The 16539-nt window shown below is 36.5% G+C and overlaps 1 long non-coding RNA gene across 1 annotated transcript; it reads right to left on the bottom strand.

Moving 5' to 3' along the window:
- Positions 1-1701: 1701 nt before the first annotated feature.
- Positions 1702-15067, bottom strand: LOC103679738. The gene is made up of 3 exons (XR_572993.1): positions 15002-15067; positions 14393-14439; positions 1702-1801 (listed from the first exon to the last, which is right to left on the bottom strand). It is a non-coding gene; the product is annotated as an uncharacterized LOC103679738 (long non-coding RNA).
- Between the last annotated feature and the right edge of the window lie 1472 nt (positions 15068-16539).

Here is a 16539-nt window from a genome sequence, read left to right as displayed (position 1 = left end):
AGCTCAGGTCGTGAGATCGAGTCCTGTTGGGCTCTGAGCTCAGTGCAGAGTCTCCATGAGACTCTCCCTCTTCCTCTGCCCCTCCCCCTCCTCTAAAATAAATAAATAAATGTTTAAAAAAGATTATAAATGAAATAGAGACTAAATGAAGGTAATACAAAAAAGTCAATGCAACTAAGAGTTTTTTGAAAACATAAAATTTACAAACCTTTAGCTAGACTGTCCGAGAAAGAGAATTCAAAAGGTAATAAAATGACTTTTTTATTAAGCGAGTTCTTGCCGAACAGAATTTTGTTACATGATATTAAATTTGTTTAGAAGTAAAACCTATGCTATCCCATGGACTCTGTTTTAAATGTAAAGTGACTTCTGGTGTCATGTATGTCTTTACCTAACAGCCTTACTATGAGGATTCAGGATCAGATACATACCAGAATTGTAAATGGTTCTCTCTTGAACCTACTCTAATACAAAGTGACTATTGATTCAGATATCACCACCCACCCACCTTTTCTAGGTTTCCTCTTCTCTTCTTCTTTTCCCTAGTGGAACTCTCCAAAAGCCATCTCCCCTATATTGAATATGACATCTATCCCATAGAAGGCATGACAGCCAATGAAAATGGTGTCCTACAAAACCACGGTTACTCATTCCATTTTTACACGTAGGCCAGTTAACTGAACTCTGCCTCACGGTCATTAGCCAGCCATTTCACAACTATATATTACTTGTTGAGTAAAGAAGAGCAGGTAAAAAAAAGAACATGGGCTTTTGTGTTGGATCTGGATTAAAATCCTATCTCTACTGTGTTTAAGTTATTTCTCCTTCATAAATTAGTTTTCTGAGACTCATTCCTCAGCTATAAAAAAAAGGAAGTGGAGGAAATGACACTGTGGGTATGGTATTAGTGTTGTTATAAATGGAAGCAGGGGGCCTGGATGGCTCAGTCCATTAAGTGTCTGCCTTCAGCTTGGGTCATGATCCCAGTGCCCTGGGATCAAGCCCAACATCAGGGTCCCTGCTCCGTGGGGGAGCCTGCTTCTCCCTCTCCCTCTGACCCTCTCCTTACTTGTGCTCTCTCACTCTCTCTGTCAAAAAATAAATAATATCTTGAAAAAAAAAAGGATGGAAGCACTAGGGTGCCTGGCTGGTTCAGTTGGTAGGGCATGTGACTCTCGATCTCGGGGTTGTAGGTTTGAGCCCCACATAGGGTGTAGAGATTACTTGAAAATAAAATCTTGAGACGCCTGGATGGCTCAGTTGATTAAGCATCCAACTCTTGATCTCAGGGTCGTGAGTTCAAGCCCCACGTTGGGCTCCATGTTGGGGATGGAGCCTACTTAAAAACAAATAAAAAATCCTAAAAGATGGAAGCACTTACCAAATAGTAGGTTTTTAACACATCTCAGTTAAATACAAGAGGTTTCTTTCAGAAAAGTGTATACTTTGTTGCCTTTATATAGTCATTATGTTAATCTATGAATTTTTTTTTAATGGAGCCCTATCTACTTTTCCGTTCCAAAGGTTACAATTAACACTACCATGTTTGTATGAGATAATCTACATCAAAGCCACTTTAAAAATAAATGAGCAAGCAAATACATACATTCATATATACATAAAAATATCAATACAAATTTAATACAAATATTAATTCAAATGTAGTGATTAGTCCTGAGAATATGACATCACAACTGCAAATGGGATGTTATGTGAATGGGTATTTATGACTTCGGATAAAATTTCCTTCACAGTAAGATGATGCAAATAGATTCATATGTAGAAGTGAGGACACTGAGCTCTGTAAAACAGATAACAAGAATAGACTTTAGTAATGATGCAGACACCAATGTTGAAAATGCGTCTGGAAAATTAAAGTTATTTCATGAAATATGAGGAGAAAAATCAATTAAGCATCAATAAAGCTAAATTAACATATTTTTATAATATAACTGTAGTAATTTTACTAAAGTGAAATTTTAAGTGCTATAAGTAGATATTTGACTCATTTGTCTGTATCCCTAAAACTTTTTATAATCCAGTTGACAAGAAAAACTTTTTAAAAAGATTTTATTTATTAGAGAGAGAGAGAGAGCATGGGGAGGGGGCAGGGAGCTGCAAAGGGAGAGGAAGAAACCAAGTTCCTGCTAAGCAGGGAGCCCAACTCGGGGCTGGGTCCCAGGACCTTGAGATCCTGACCTGAACCAAAGGCAGATGCTTAACTGACTCAGCCACCCAGGCACCCCAACAAGAAAATCTTTTTAGTTTCTTCTTACTGAGGTCTCTTATATTTGAGGATATAACACATGCTGATGACTGCAAGATCTGTATCACTAGCCTCTTTCTCTTGAACTCCAGACTAAGACATCTAAATATTTCCCAGATATCTCCACTGGCATGTTCCCTAAGAAAGACAGCAGAGACAAATGGTTAAGAGTACAAATTAGGAGTGAAACAGGCTGAGTTCAACTCTTGACTCCATCATTTACCAGCTATGTAACTTTGGACAAGTACTTAGTTTCTCTGAGCCTGTTTCTTCTTTTGAAAAATGGGATAAAAATAGTACTGACCTAATGTGAAAATTAAATGAAATATATACCTATGTACTTGGGTGAATGGAATCTAGTAAACCATCAATAGGATATATATTCCATTAAAAGAAACACACATATGTATCTCTTCAAAACCAGTAATTTTTTGTCTTGTAGTATACCATAGCTGGCAGCTCTTTTTCTGGATTTGTTGTACCTGAACTGTCTTTCTAAAAAATTTTCTATATTTTATTTATTTATTTGAGAGAGAGAGAGCACAGACAGGAGGAGGGGCAGAAGAAAAGGGATAAGCAGACTCCCTGCTGAGCATGGAGCCTGCCTTGGGCTCACTGCAGGGCTCCCCAAGACTCCAAGATCATGACCTGAGCTGAAGTCAGATGCTCAACTGACTGAGCCATCCAGGAGCCCCTCCCTGAACTGGTTTTAATAATGTTTTACAACTGTTGTCAAAGGTCAGCACGTATAAATATTATGCAAAGAAACATATATTTGGAGTTCACTACATAATTCATTCCATTTATATTGCAATTTGGCAAAACAAAAAAATCAAAATAGTTTTACTCATTCAAGTGGCATTAGTCACATAACACCATATGTAGTAATTTTGCATTTATCTTATCTTGAACACTAAATTATGACCTTCTTGATAAAACAAGACATTCTTATGTCCTCTCTTCCATAACACCCATCACAACTTCTTACACAGAGTAGGTACTTAGTACATACCAATTAAGTAAAAAACAAAGAAATCTATCTTGTTCTTTTACAATAAAAAATGCAAAATTTTCAGGGCACCTGACTGGCTCAGTCAGTGGAGCATGCAACTCTTGATCTCTAGGTTGTGGGTTTGGGCCCTGCATTGGGTGTAGAGATTCTTTAAAAATAAAATCTTAAAAATGCAAAATTTTCAATTTTAAATAATCTGCAGGCTCAAATATATCTTATTAGTCTTTGGGAGAATTATTATTTTTTTTAACTAAGCTCTACGCCCATGCTCTACTGACTGAGCCAGCCAGGCTCCCCGGGAGAATTAATTATTTAAATTCTCATTTCCTCTCTCTAGATTATTTCCTTTGATCCTAGACCAATTTTATACATGTTCCAGACCGATGCATTCTTGGTAATTTGTTTGACTGAATATGTATTAAATCATCACAGGTTCCTATTATCTAGAAGTTTCTAAAAATTTGATCACTTGGAAACATCAGCTGTGTTACTTATAAAAACAGATTTAAAAGTTATAGCAATGCTTGGCAGGCTATTCTTTCTTCTCCTCTCGTTTTATTCCATATCTTCTCTTAAAAAATACTTGATGGTATATTTTGCAAAACAGTGAACTATTTAAATCAGAACTCCTGCTTGAAGTTCTAAATCATTAACCTTCAAATTCAAGTATCTAAGATAAACTATTTGATATTAACCTACTGAAAGAACACAAAAGGCAGGGATAGTATACAAAATTATGCTATGCTTATAAGGTAGTCTAGAGTATACTTGAGAAAGGGAGAACATTATGGAATCTTTGGTGGCATTCTTTCCTGGTCTCCCTTCTTACCCATTTGTCCTTCCTTTTTAACTGTTTAAATTCATTTGTCAAATAATCACTAACAATTTACTATAAGATAATTCATGAGGGGCACCTGGGTGGCTCAGTCAGTTAAGTGTCTGACTTCAGCTCAGGTCATGATCGGGTCCTGGGATTGAGCCCCAGGTCGGGCTCCTTGTTCAGTTGGGAGGAGCCTGCTTCTCCCTCTCCCTCTGCTCCTCCCCCCACTCGTGCTCACTGTCTCTCTATCTCAAATAAATAAATAAAATCTTCAAAAAAAAATAACACCCAGTGCTCTCATCAAGTGCCCTGCTTAATGCCTATCACCCAATTATCCCATCCCTCCACCCACCTCCCCTTCAGCAACCCTGTTTGTTTCCTATAGTTAAGAGACTCTTATGGTTTGCCTCCCTCTCTGTGTTTACCTTATTTTATTTTCCCTTCCCTTCCACTATGTTCATCTGTTTGGTTTCTTAAATTCCACACATGAGTGAAATCACATGGTATTTGTCTTTCTCTTACTGACTTATTTCACATAGCATAATACCCTCCAGTTCCATCCACATCGTTGCAAATGGCAAGATTTCATTCTTTTTGATGGCTGAGTAATATTGCATTGTATATATATTTTTATATATAAATACCACTTACACTNNNCATTGTATTATATACATATTCCATTATATATAGAAATACCACTTATAATATTCCATTATATCATTTTATATATATAAAATATATAAATACCACTTCTTCTTTATCCATTCATCTGTCAGTAGACATCTGGGCTCTTTCCATATTTTGGCTACTGTGGACATTGCTGCTATAAACATTGGGGTGCATGTGCCCCTTCTAATCTCTATTTTTTTAATCCTTTGGATAAATACCTAGTAGTGCAATTGCTGGGTCCTAGGTAGTTCTATTTTTAACTTTTTGAGGAACCTCCATACTGTTTTCCAGAGTGGCTGCAACAGTTTGCATTCCCCACAACAGTGTAAGAGGCCTCTCCTTTCTCTGCATTCTCGCCAACATCTGTTGTTTCCTGAATTGTTAATTTTAACCATTCTGACTGGTGTGAGGTGGTATCTCATTATGGTTTTGATTTGTCTAGACAAGCCTGTGTATCTTGTATATGTATTATCTATAGTTACAAGTATTTGAAAGTTGATACAATTCAGTTTTCTGTAGCAACAGTCCTTCCTTTTTCACAGTGCAGTGAATAGTCATATATATGGCTTGCATATTATAGAATTGTTTATTTCATGTTTCCGTGTAACAGATTTTTACTTTTTTGTTGTAAGAGTGGGCCTCTTAATCTCCCACCCTCAATGTTATTAACATTGGAGTGTCTTATTTGTCGATATAGAGTGTGCTGTAAGACTTTCAGTTAAACAAGGCAGATGAGACACATGCATTTATCTCTGTGGCATTATGAAGCTCCACTAAAATGACAATAAAGGAATTTTTTTAAAGGTATAAATGGAGAAGGACAAAGAATAGAGGAGACGACAGCAGATAGATGGAGTCAACAAAATTGTGGAAGTTGGAAAGCATTAGATGAGATGAGTGCTAAGCTAATTTAAGAAACTAGAGAAAGCTAAAACCTAAGGCGGGTGGTGATGGGTTCAGTGCTTAAAGTTACTGGATATATCTGAGGTACAGGATGAAGGGAGGGCTTAAAAAGAGGAGGCTTAAAAATTGATCAAAAGTATATATTAGAAAAAAATAGATCCCCAAGGCCTCTTATCTATTCCAACAAAAGATTCAAGTTTTATTTTCTGGAGTAATTGAGACATCTTCTAGAAAAAAAAGCTCTAGCCTTGGAAACAATAAGCATAGCTGAGGGCTGGGGTGTGAACTTTAATGAAAATGAGGATTGAGTCTCTATGTACTAAATAGTAACTCCTCCTGACCCTGTCACCTTTCTGCTGCTTGGTTTCTAAGATATTGTCAGCTGAGCAGGAGATTGGAGGATTCTGGAGAAGCTGACTAAGCACTAGTATAAAGCTCTATAGACACTGATATCTGGGATTCTCCCGTTGAAAAGACTGCCCACTTACTCCCCAGCGAAGCTCAATAATCCAAAAGTCCCAACAACGGAGACAGAACTTCTTCTTTGTGCCTCACTCTTAAATAGCCAAATACCTAAGTATTTGAGGTAAGTTTCTAAAATGAAACACAGGCAAACCATAAGAGACTCTTAACAATAGGAAACAAACTGAGGGTTGCTGGAGGAGAGGTGGATGTGGGAATGGGGTAACTGGATGATGGGCATTAAGGAGGGCACTTGATGCTATGAACACTGGGTGTTGTATGCAACTGATGAATCACTAAACTCTACCTCTGAAATTTATAATACACTCTATGTTAATTAACTGATTTTATTTCTTATTTTTTAAAATATTTTTTATTTACTTATTTGCACGCGTGTGTGCAAGAGAGAGAGTGAGAGAGAGAGAGAACATGAGTAGGGGAGGGGGTGGAGCAGAGGGAGAAGCAGACTCCCCACTGAGTGGTGAGCTTGATGCAGGGCTTGATCCCAGGACCCCAGGATCATGACCTGAGCTGAAGGCAGACACTTAACTGACTGAGCCTCCCAGGCCCCCCTAATTAATTGATTTAAGATAAAATTTTTAAAAATGAAACACAAAAACCAAAACTACAAAAGTAACAAAAGTCAAAGCAAAAAGAAACATTAACAACAAAACTATAATCAGTATCTTTTCAGAGATATGAGAAGATACTACATTTGAAACATAAGAACATAGAGGAGAACATAGGCAACAACCTCTACGACATCGGCCAAAGCAACCTTTTTCATGACACATCCCCAAAGGCAAGAGAAACAAAAGATAAAATGAATTTATGGGACTTCATCAAGATTAAAAGTTTCTGCACATCCAAGGAAACAGTCAGAAAAACTAAGAGGCAGCCCACGGAATGGGAGAATATATTTGCAAATGACACTACAGATAAAGGACTGGTATCCAAGATCTACAAAGAACTTCTCAAACTCAATACACGAGAAACAAATAAACAAATCAAAAATGGGCAGAAGATATGAACAGACACTTTTCCAATGAAGACATACAAATGGCTAACAGACACATGAAAAAAGGTTCAAAATCATTAGCCATCAAGGAAATTCAAATCAAAACCACACTGAGATACCACCTTACGCCAGTTAGAATGGCAAAAATAGACAAGGCAAGAAACAACAATTGTTGGAGAGGATGTGGAGAAAGGGGATCCCTCCTACATTGTTGGTGGGAATGCAAGTTGGTACAGCCACTCTGGAAAACAGTGTGGAGGTCCCTTAAAAAGTTAAAAATTGAGCTACCCTATGATCCAGCCATTGCACTACTGGGTATTTACCCCAAAGATACAGACGTAGTGAAGAGAAGGGCCATATGCACCCCAATGTTCATAGCAGCAATGTCCACAATAGCTAAATTGTGGAAGGAGCCGAGATGCCCTTCAACAGATGACTGGATTAAGAAGTTGTGGTCCATATATACAATGGAATATTACTCAGCTATCAGAAAGAACGAGTTCTCAACATTTGCTACAACATGGACAGCACTGGAGGAGATAATGCTAAGTGAAATAAGTCAAGCAGAGAAACACAACTCTCATATGATTTCTCTCATCTATGGAACATAAGAACTAGGATGATCAGTAGGGGAAGAAAGGGATAAAGAAAGGGGGGGTAATCAGAAGGGGGAATGAAACATGAGAGACTATGGACTATGAGAAACAAACTGAGGACTTCAGAGGGGAGGGAGTGGGGGAATGGGATAGACCGGTGATGGGTAGTAAGGAGGGCACGTATTGCATGGTGCACTGGGTGTTATACACAACTAATGAATCATCGAGCCTTACATCGGAAACCGGGGATGTACTGTATGGTGACTAACATAATATAATAAAAAATCATTAAAAAAAAAAACATAAGAACAGTACTTTGTAAAATGGAACTTTCAAGGAATGAGAAAGAATTTTTAGAAATTAAAATATTATCGTAGTAATCTTAAAATAAATAGAAGAATAAAAATTTAAAATTCAGGAACTCTCCTAGAGAATAGAAAGAAAAAGAAGTAGAAAATAGAGCAAAGATGAGACAATGCAAGGATTCAGTAGTAGAGGGTCAAATTAGACCAACAGAAGTTCCAGAAAGACAACACAGAACAAGTAGAAGGGAGGAAATTACTAAACGAATAATACAAGAGAAATTCTTAGCACTTAGCAATATATAAGTATCCAGATTAAAAAGGTCTACCAAGTATCCAGAACAGTGAATGAGAAAATGATTCTCCGTAATGTACACTATAGTGGAATTTCAGAAAATGGAATAAAGAGAAGATTTTAAAGCTTCCAGAGGAAAGAAAAAAACAGGTCATATACAAAGGATCACAAATAATATTAGGAACAAAATTCTAAACTGTACCCCCAGAATCAAGAAGATAAGTTTTTAGGGAAAATTATTTCCAACTGTGGTAGCATAAATAATGCCTCCCCACAAAGATGTCCTTATCCCAATCCTTGGACCTGTGACTATGTTACCTTACATGGTAAAACATGGTAAAAGAAATTTTGCGGATGTGATTAAGTCAAGGATCTTGAGATGGGGTGGTTCTCCTGGATTCTGGGTGGGCCCATATAATCAAAAGTCTTTCTAAGAAGGGGTCAAGAAAATTAAAGTAAGAAAAAGAGATGTGAAAACTGTAGCAGAGGTTGGAGTAATATGCTTTGAAGATACAGGAAAGAGCTATGAGCCAAGGAATGCAGGCAGCCTGTAGAAACTGGAAAAGGCAAAGAAAAAGATTCTCCTCTATAGCCTCTAGAAGGAACCAGCCTTGCCAACACCTTGACTTCAGCCCATTGAAACTGAATTCAGATTTCTGATCCAAAGAGAATAAATTTGTGCTGTTTTCAGCCCCTAAGTTTGGGATAATGTGCTACAGCAGCAATAGGACACCTAATACAACACCCTAGAACTCTGTATCAGTTGAACTAACAATCAGATAAGAGATTAGAACAAGGTGTTTTCAGACATTCAAGAGCTCAAAAAACATACTGTCTTTCTCAAGAAATTACTGGAGGATATTTGTTCACCAAAACAAGTGAGTTAAAGCAAAAGTGAGGGAAACACAGTGTGCATAAGATGGGATCCAACACAAGAGAAAGGAAAAAGCAATTTTGAGGATAAAGGTGTGGGGATAAGCCAGGAAGGCAGCTATCCAGAAAGACTAAACCAGTTCATATTGGAACAGAAGGACAAAAATCCCCATCATAGACATCTTTTTTTTTTTAAAGATTTTATTTATTTATTTGACAGAGACAGCCAGAGAGAGGGAACACAGCAGGGGGAGTGGGAGAGGAACAAGCAGGCTCCCAGCGGAACGCCAGGATCACGCCCTGAGCCGAAGGCAGACGCTTTAACGACTGCGCTACCCAGGCGCCCCCATCATAGACATCTTTAATTTAAAAAAATGAAAGTTATAGATAACCTGATGTATTTGAACACAGAGAAAGGAGATGTGGAGATCTCTTGGAAAAACCTATTTGGGGATGAGTAAGTGATAGATGCATAAAAAAATCCTAAGCAAATAAAAATTAATTTGTCAAAACAAAATTTTTTAGAGGAAAGGAAATGTATTAAGGAAGGCACATATTGCATGGTGCACTGGGTGTTATACGCAACTAATGAATCATGGAACATTACATCAAAAACTAAGGTTATACTGTATGGTGTGACTAACATAACATAATAAAAAATTATTATAAAAAAAAGAAAGGAAATGTAACACCATACTCAATGCTTGGTTAAACTCTGAATAACATTTGCAAAGTCAAAGTAACATCATCAGTGAATATGGATTTCACCAAGACTTTTGGGAGGAGGGGAAGTGTGTGTTCATGGATGCATAAGAGCCAACCTGCCACCTTTCATACTAGTTACTAGATATTATCTAAAAAGCTGAAAAGTCAAGAAATAGCAACATTACATAAAAATATGGTAGTAAATACTATAGGGAACAGCTAAAACTGTTTAAAGTTACTGTTCTTCAAGAGTGAGAATCCAGAATGGAGAGGGATAGGATAGGGGATTGTTGTTTTTTTTCTACTGTGCTATTTAAAAAAATCTGTGCAAGGTATCGATTTAGTAAAATTAAAATTCTGGCTTAAAGATGAGTAATTTTTATGAATAATGCATTTTTGTGCTTAGCTTAATTCTTCTGAGATGCATTGTATGCATGCTGTAATCTAAAAATCACAATTCTTAACACAGGTAAAAATCCTCTTACGTATACAGTGGCACATTTGCCGCTTACTCAATTCTCGAGGAACACAAATAAAAATCCTCACCACGACCTGTAAGGCTTGTTGAACTCTCTAATCTCATTGCATGCCACCGGTTCCTTTGCTTATTACTAAACTCTACATACACTGTCTTTTTTCATTTCTTTGTTTAAACAAGCAAAGCACCTTTCCTGATGACCTGCCCACAATCTATTCATTTTCTTGGAAGGTTATTCCCTCAATCTTCTCCTGGTTGGCTTCTTATCTTTCAAGGCTCAGCTTAAGTGTCACTTCTGCAGAGAAGGTTTCTCTGACCATTGAATTTAAAGGAAGTCTCCATGCCACCCCCAGTCTTCTTGTTATTCTCTCATGCCTTGCTCTGTTTTTTATTGCATTTTTAAACAATTTGTAAAAACATAGTTGTATACATGTTTGTGTTTTCACTAAACTCTAAGCTGTCTAGTGGATCTGTGTGTAGCAGAGGGACTTGGACATAGTAAGTGCTCAATAAATATTTTTAAAAAGATTTATGTATTTGTCAGAGAAAGAGAGAGCACAAGCAGGGAGAGTGGCAGGCAGAGGGAGAAGCAGTCTCCCCACTGAGCAAGGAGCCAGATGCGGGACTTGATCCCAGAACCCTGGGATCATGACCTGAGCCGAAGGCAGACACTTAACTGACTGAGCCACCCAGGCCTCTCTCAATAAATATTTTTTAATGAATTTCTTATTACGTGATATATCCATGTCTCTGACATATATAAACAATGACATGTTCTGTAGTTTTTGCTATATGTTAGCAATAACTAAAGAGAATTAAATAAAAACAAAATAATACAATTCAGACCTTTTGAAAACCTGAGTTCTTTTTTTTAAGATTTTATTTATTTGAGAGAGAGAAAGAAAGACTGAGAGAGAGAGAGAGAGAGTGCTCATGAGCCAGGGGAGGGGCAGAGAAGCAGCCTCCCCACGGATCAGGGAGCCTGACACAGGACTCAATTGCGGGACTCTGGGATCATGACCTGAGCCAAAGGCAGATGCTTAACCCACTGAGCCACCCAGGCACCCAAAACTTGAGTTCTTGAAAAACATTAAAACCTTAACACCTTTGGTTCATTTAAACACTGGCCTTCTCATATACAGTGGATTCTAAGCGATGTCTGGAATTATGTTTTACTCAGTACAGTCTTCCTTAATCAAACGTTGTATTATTTGTAGTTAAGCTGATTATGATAATTTTATACAACAAGGGGTTAATTAACATCACTGATCCACACAGGAGGCACATACCCATATAATCAGGATCACATAAATGTCTTTTCCTTCTTCTAAAAATACATGGTAATGAGATGTATAACTTAGTCTTGTAGTCACTATAATAGAATTAAATGCTTCATTTAGGTGACTTGTTCCATACTCAATTGGATTTTACTTAAAGAGAGCATTTCATGGTTTTTGATCTTTGTCTTTGTAGCCTGGGAAGGAATGTGAAGTGAAATTCACGAAGGTTCATTTTAATTATTACAGTAATATTGTAGCTTTAATATGATTTCTAGTGTAATTTTTATGAGTAGTAATTTCATGTACAGATCAGATTTGTAAAAATCTTACAATTTAAGCCTAATAAAAAAAGATCAGACATGTACTATGTCTACCACAGCGCTTGGCACATTATGGAGTATTCAATAAAAATTAGGGGTTTTTTCTTTGACTGATAATTCAAGTAGTGGTGCAGCCAACGCATTCATTACAGTCCATTAAAACCCCAATTTTATACTCGTACAGTGTTTTTTTAACCTTAGCCTAAGACTTTGATCTGATTTATTTGAACTCGTTGTTTCTGTTTCTTCATATTTTCTTTCATATCTTTTTTTGGGTATATTATTGAATCCTGATTTTATCAGCTGTCTTGTGCACCCTTGGGCAAATAAGTCCTTTCTTTTACTCACTAGGATCTTGAAGAAACTAGGCAGCCTAATCTGAATTTTTTAAACATTGTTAAAAATATCAATTAATAAACCATAGAAGAAGAAAAAAAATCTTTTTTGTCCTCTGCCCTTCTAGATTCTCTACCTAGGGCCTCATAAATTAGATTGGCAAAAAAAAGATTAACAAGAGAAAAATTAACAGAAGTTTATTAATATGTGCATATGCATAGCACATGGAAGTAATCATTGATGAGTAACTGAAAGGGTTGGTTAGAACATGAGTTTATATAGCATCTTAACAAAAGAACAATTTTTATAGAAGTGACAAGACAAAGGAAAAAGACTTGAGTTTCCTGAGTGGCAAATTGTGGGAAGGTAAAGATAATAGAGGAACTAATGGATCATAAGGGCTAGTTAGTAGTTTGTTATGTAGATTCCTGTAGTGCTGACTCCGGGTTTATAAAGGTATAGAATTGTCTCTGGTGGTTAATTTCTGTCCTTCCTGGTACAAAGGGGAGGACACCTTTACAACTACTTTTAGGCATAAAGGGGAAGGCAGAGAGGTTTTCTTGTATCCGCTCTGTCAATCAACAAAAGACAAAACTGCAAACTGCAAAATAAAATATGTGTGTTTATTTGGGGTTTTAGGAATTGCAATCTGGGAGACAGATTCTCCTGAAATCGAAAGCATGCTCCAGAGAGACAAAGGAGGTTAGAGTTTTTAAAGAGGAAACAGGGGATTTACATAAGTTGTTTTGAAGAAAAGGTGATTGGTGCTGGTTTCTCTACAGTTACACTAATCTGTATGTGATTGGTTGCTAAGGCTAGTGTTAGGCAGAAAGTCCCATTATGTCCATTTTAACATATAGCAGATGCCTTGGCATTTAGCTGAGTTCAGCAAAAATTCCAAGAATTTGAGACGGAAGATGTGCATAAGCCCCATCTCAATGTCCTCCGGCTCCATTTTAAATAACTCTTTTAGCAATGATTATTCTATTTTATTCTCTCTGCTGTCAGCTTCTTCTCAATTGCCATCAACTTGAAATAATTCTCATGTTAAAGTGCATTTTTTGGGGTGGTGTGTTCTGCTACCCTTTAAAATTAAACCATTTTCTTTACGGCTCTCTAAAAATTGACTCTATTATAATATAATTGTAATCCAAGATTTGACCGGTGTAGCCAAGAAATAGTTATTTTGGCATCCCGAAAAGTAAGACAATTGCCTCAATAACATTTTGGAGGGACAAGAAGAAAGGGAGAGTCAAGTTTTGGCAACTTTTCAAGAACACAATGGATCCACAAAGCAGAGATTAAAAACAAATGTTTTAAACACGTGACGTCTGAGCTTTGATGAGATATTTCCTATAATAATAAAGAAAAGATAGACAAAAACCTTTCAGGAATGATGAAAAATTAATCTAAACACAAGTTAGGCGGCTCGAGGATTCTATACTGTGCTGTGTTTGAAAAGATTAAGAAGAAACATTTCTGATTTATCTTTTAAAAGTTATATTGCTGTTATTGCTTTATATTATAATGCGTATGTCATTGTTGTAGGCGCATCATTAAAGGATAATTCAGTATAGTATAGGAGAGCATTCACCAGGCATCTGGAAGGTTGGGTTTAGCCCTTTACTCTGCTATTACAATATTGGGAAAAATCACAATCTATTTGAACCTCCGTTTCTTGTCTAGAAGATAAAAAGAATGGATTCCATGGTTTCTTAATTCTAAAAGTCCACGAACCATTTGTCAGCCAATGAACAAAACAAATACTTTATTATTGGAACAGAAAAGGAACTATGTTTTAATTATCTCTAATCCCCACAGGGCCTAGCATGGTACCTAATAATTTAACTCTTTTTAGTTCAATAAACATTCATTGAGTATCGTCTAAGTTCCAGGGATAGTACTGAATCCTGGGAATTCAGAGATGAGGTAGACATGGTCTCTACCTTTTAAGATTTTACAGTCCAGAGGAAGTAAAAAGTACATAGGTAATTTAAACATCAAGAATTCTGACTGTGGTAAGCAAAATAGTAGTTTACATAATGGGTATAACTTACAAGGGTCAGAGAAAGGCTTCCGGGAGGAAATCACACCTTTGCTGAATCTTGAAGGATTAGTTATCCATACAGATGGAGAGGCAGAGAAAATAGCAAGAGCAGAAACAAAACATATAGAAAGAATATGAATAAATTAATATGGCATGCATTCATTACAATTTCTTTCTGCATTACTTAAAAAATCAAATAGCTCTTCGGTTATATAAAATAATTAAGAAACCACACTTATCATAGGGATAATTAATGCTACTTTATTTTCCATATTTCCTTTAGATTCTCAGCAATAGCTCCATCTTTATTCTATCTGGGAAGGGACATATGTTTTTTTTTTTCTAAAATGCATATCAGGATACCTGGGTTTCATGTAATGAAAAATTCTGAAATACTTTGAAAGAGAAAAAAAGAGAAAAGAATTACTAGACGTCTGTTGGCAGGCTAGGCATTGTTGGTTATCTGATGCTATGCTATCTGTGCCTTTCACTGGATTAAAATGAGCCCTGGAAATCTTGCCTCAGTCCACTGGTATGGTCTGAAAGTTATCTAAGTGATGTCAACTCAGAAGCCTGAACCCCGAAGTCTATTCTTTGGAGTGGCAATCATGTGAGGTACCTGGTATGGTCCCTTTCCATGAGGTTCTGAGATTGTTCTTTGTTGAAGATGCAAATTCTGGCCTGTAGTTTACAGGAGAACCTTCAGGTAAGCTTTAGAGTAAAACAAGAACATTAAGAGATTTAATGCCTGTGGTCAATTTATTACTATTGCCAATTCTATATATTGCCAATCCTCAATAGAGAGAGGCAAAACTCTACATTGGAATACAGTATATAATTTTTTCATCACAGTTTTGATGAGGGTTACCCCTGAAGGTAAAACAGTATTATAGACAGAAAGGGCACTGACAAGTCACCAGGGACTTCCCATAAAGCACACAATTTCTAAAATGTTTGTATTAATAATATTTTACCAGAAATCTTAATTTAGGGACGGCTGTGTCCCTTCTGACCTAACAACTCTTCCCATGCAACTTTATGGTAGGAACACATTAAACAAACCTAGTTATTTCCAGTGTCTCTCTTTATAAGGTTACAGAGCAAATCTTTGTGATTCCAAAGGCCCTCTGAGAAATCTTAGTGGTTTTACACATAAAACTTTTTACTTTTAGGTATAAAATATATCCTGAAAATTTTATTTGTTTGAAATTCAGGAACTGATTTTGGGAAGGCAAAACCAAGAGTTGTCAGAAGAGATCTGTGCACTTGACTGGATCATGAGTGACTAAGAAACAATACTTACTTACCTATTTAATCAAAGCACAGCAGCCCCTCCCTTAGTCACAGTGAATGCATTCCAAGACCCCTAAGTGAATGCCTGAAACTGCAGATAGTACCAAACCCTATATATACACTATGTTTTTCATACCTATACACACATAACTATGAAAATGTTTAATTTATAAATTAGGCACAGTAAGAGATTAACAATCATAACTAATAATATAATTATAACAATATACTGTAATAAAAGTTATGTGAATGTGGTCTCTTTCTGTCTTTCAAAATATCATATTATATTGTACCCACGCTTGTGATGATGTGAGATGATAAAATACCTATGTGATAAGATGAAGCCAGGTGACTGATCTAGGCATTATGATGTAGCGTTAGGCTACTATTGACCTTCTGATGATAAGACAGAAGTCAGAAGGAGGATCTTCAGTTTCCAGACTGTAGTTTGAGTGGGGGTAACTGAAATCCTGGAAAGAGAACAGCTAATAAGGAGGNNNAGGGTTTCCTGTACAAATAAAGCATTTGAAAAGAAACAAAGAAGGTAACACTATTGTTTAAGTGAAGAGCCTCTGTTCTATGGGGTTTTCCCCTTTAAATAATCAATACGTAATAAAGGCAACTTAAATCATAGAAAATTATTCTTGTGAGACACAGAATCTCTGCTATCTAGGCAGACTGCATGTAAAGAAAAATCTTTTGTACTGTAGGTAGAAGAATTAATTGCTAAATAAAGAAAGCAAGACCATCTAAACTGAGGGGGTACTGTAAACATTTGAATATATTTCATAGCTGCATTTCAGACTCAGGTATTATAAGCCAAAACAAATAAAATTCACTTTCTAAGTCCTGTAATTTTTTTTT

The sequence above is a fragment of the Ursus maritimus genome (genome assembly GCF_017311325.1).
Source record: "Ursus maritimus isolate PB19 chromosome X unlocalized genomic scaffold, ASM1731132v1 scaffold_X1, whole genome shotgun sequence".
NCBI classification, from domain to species: domain Eukaryota; kingdom Metazoa; phylum Chordata; class Mammalia; order Carnivora; family Ursidae; genus Ursus; species Ursus maritimus.
This window is presented reverse-complemented; position numbering and strand designations above follow the sequence as displayed.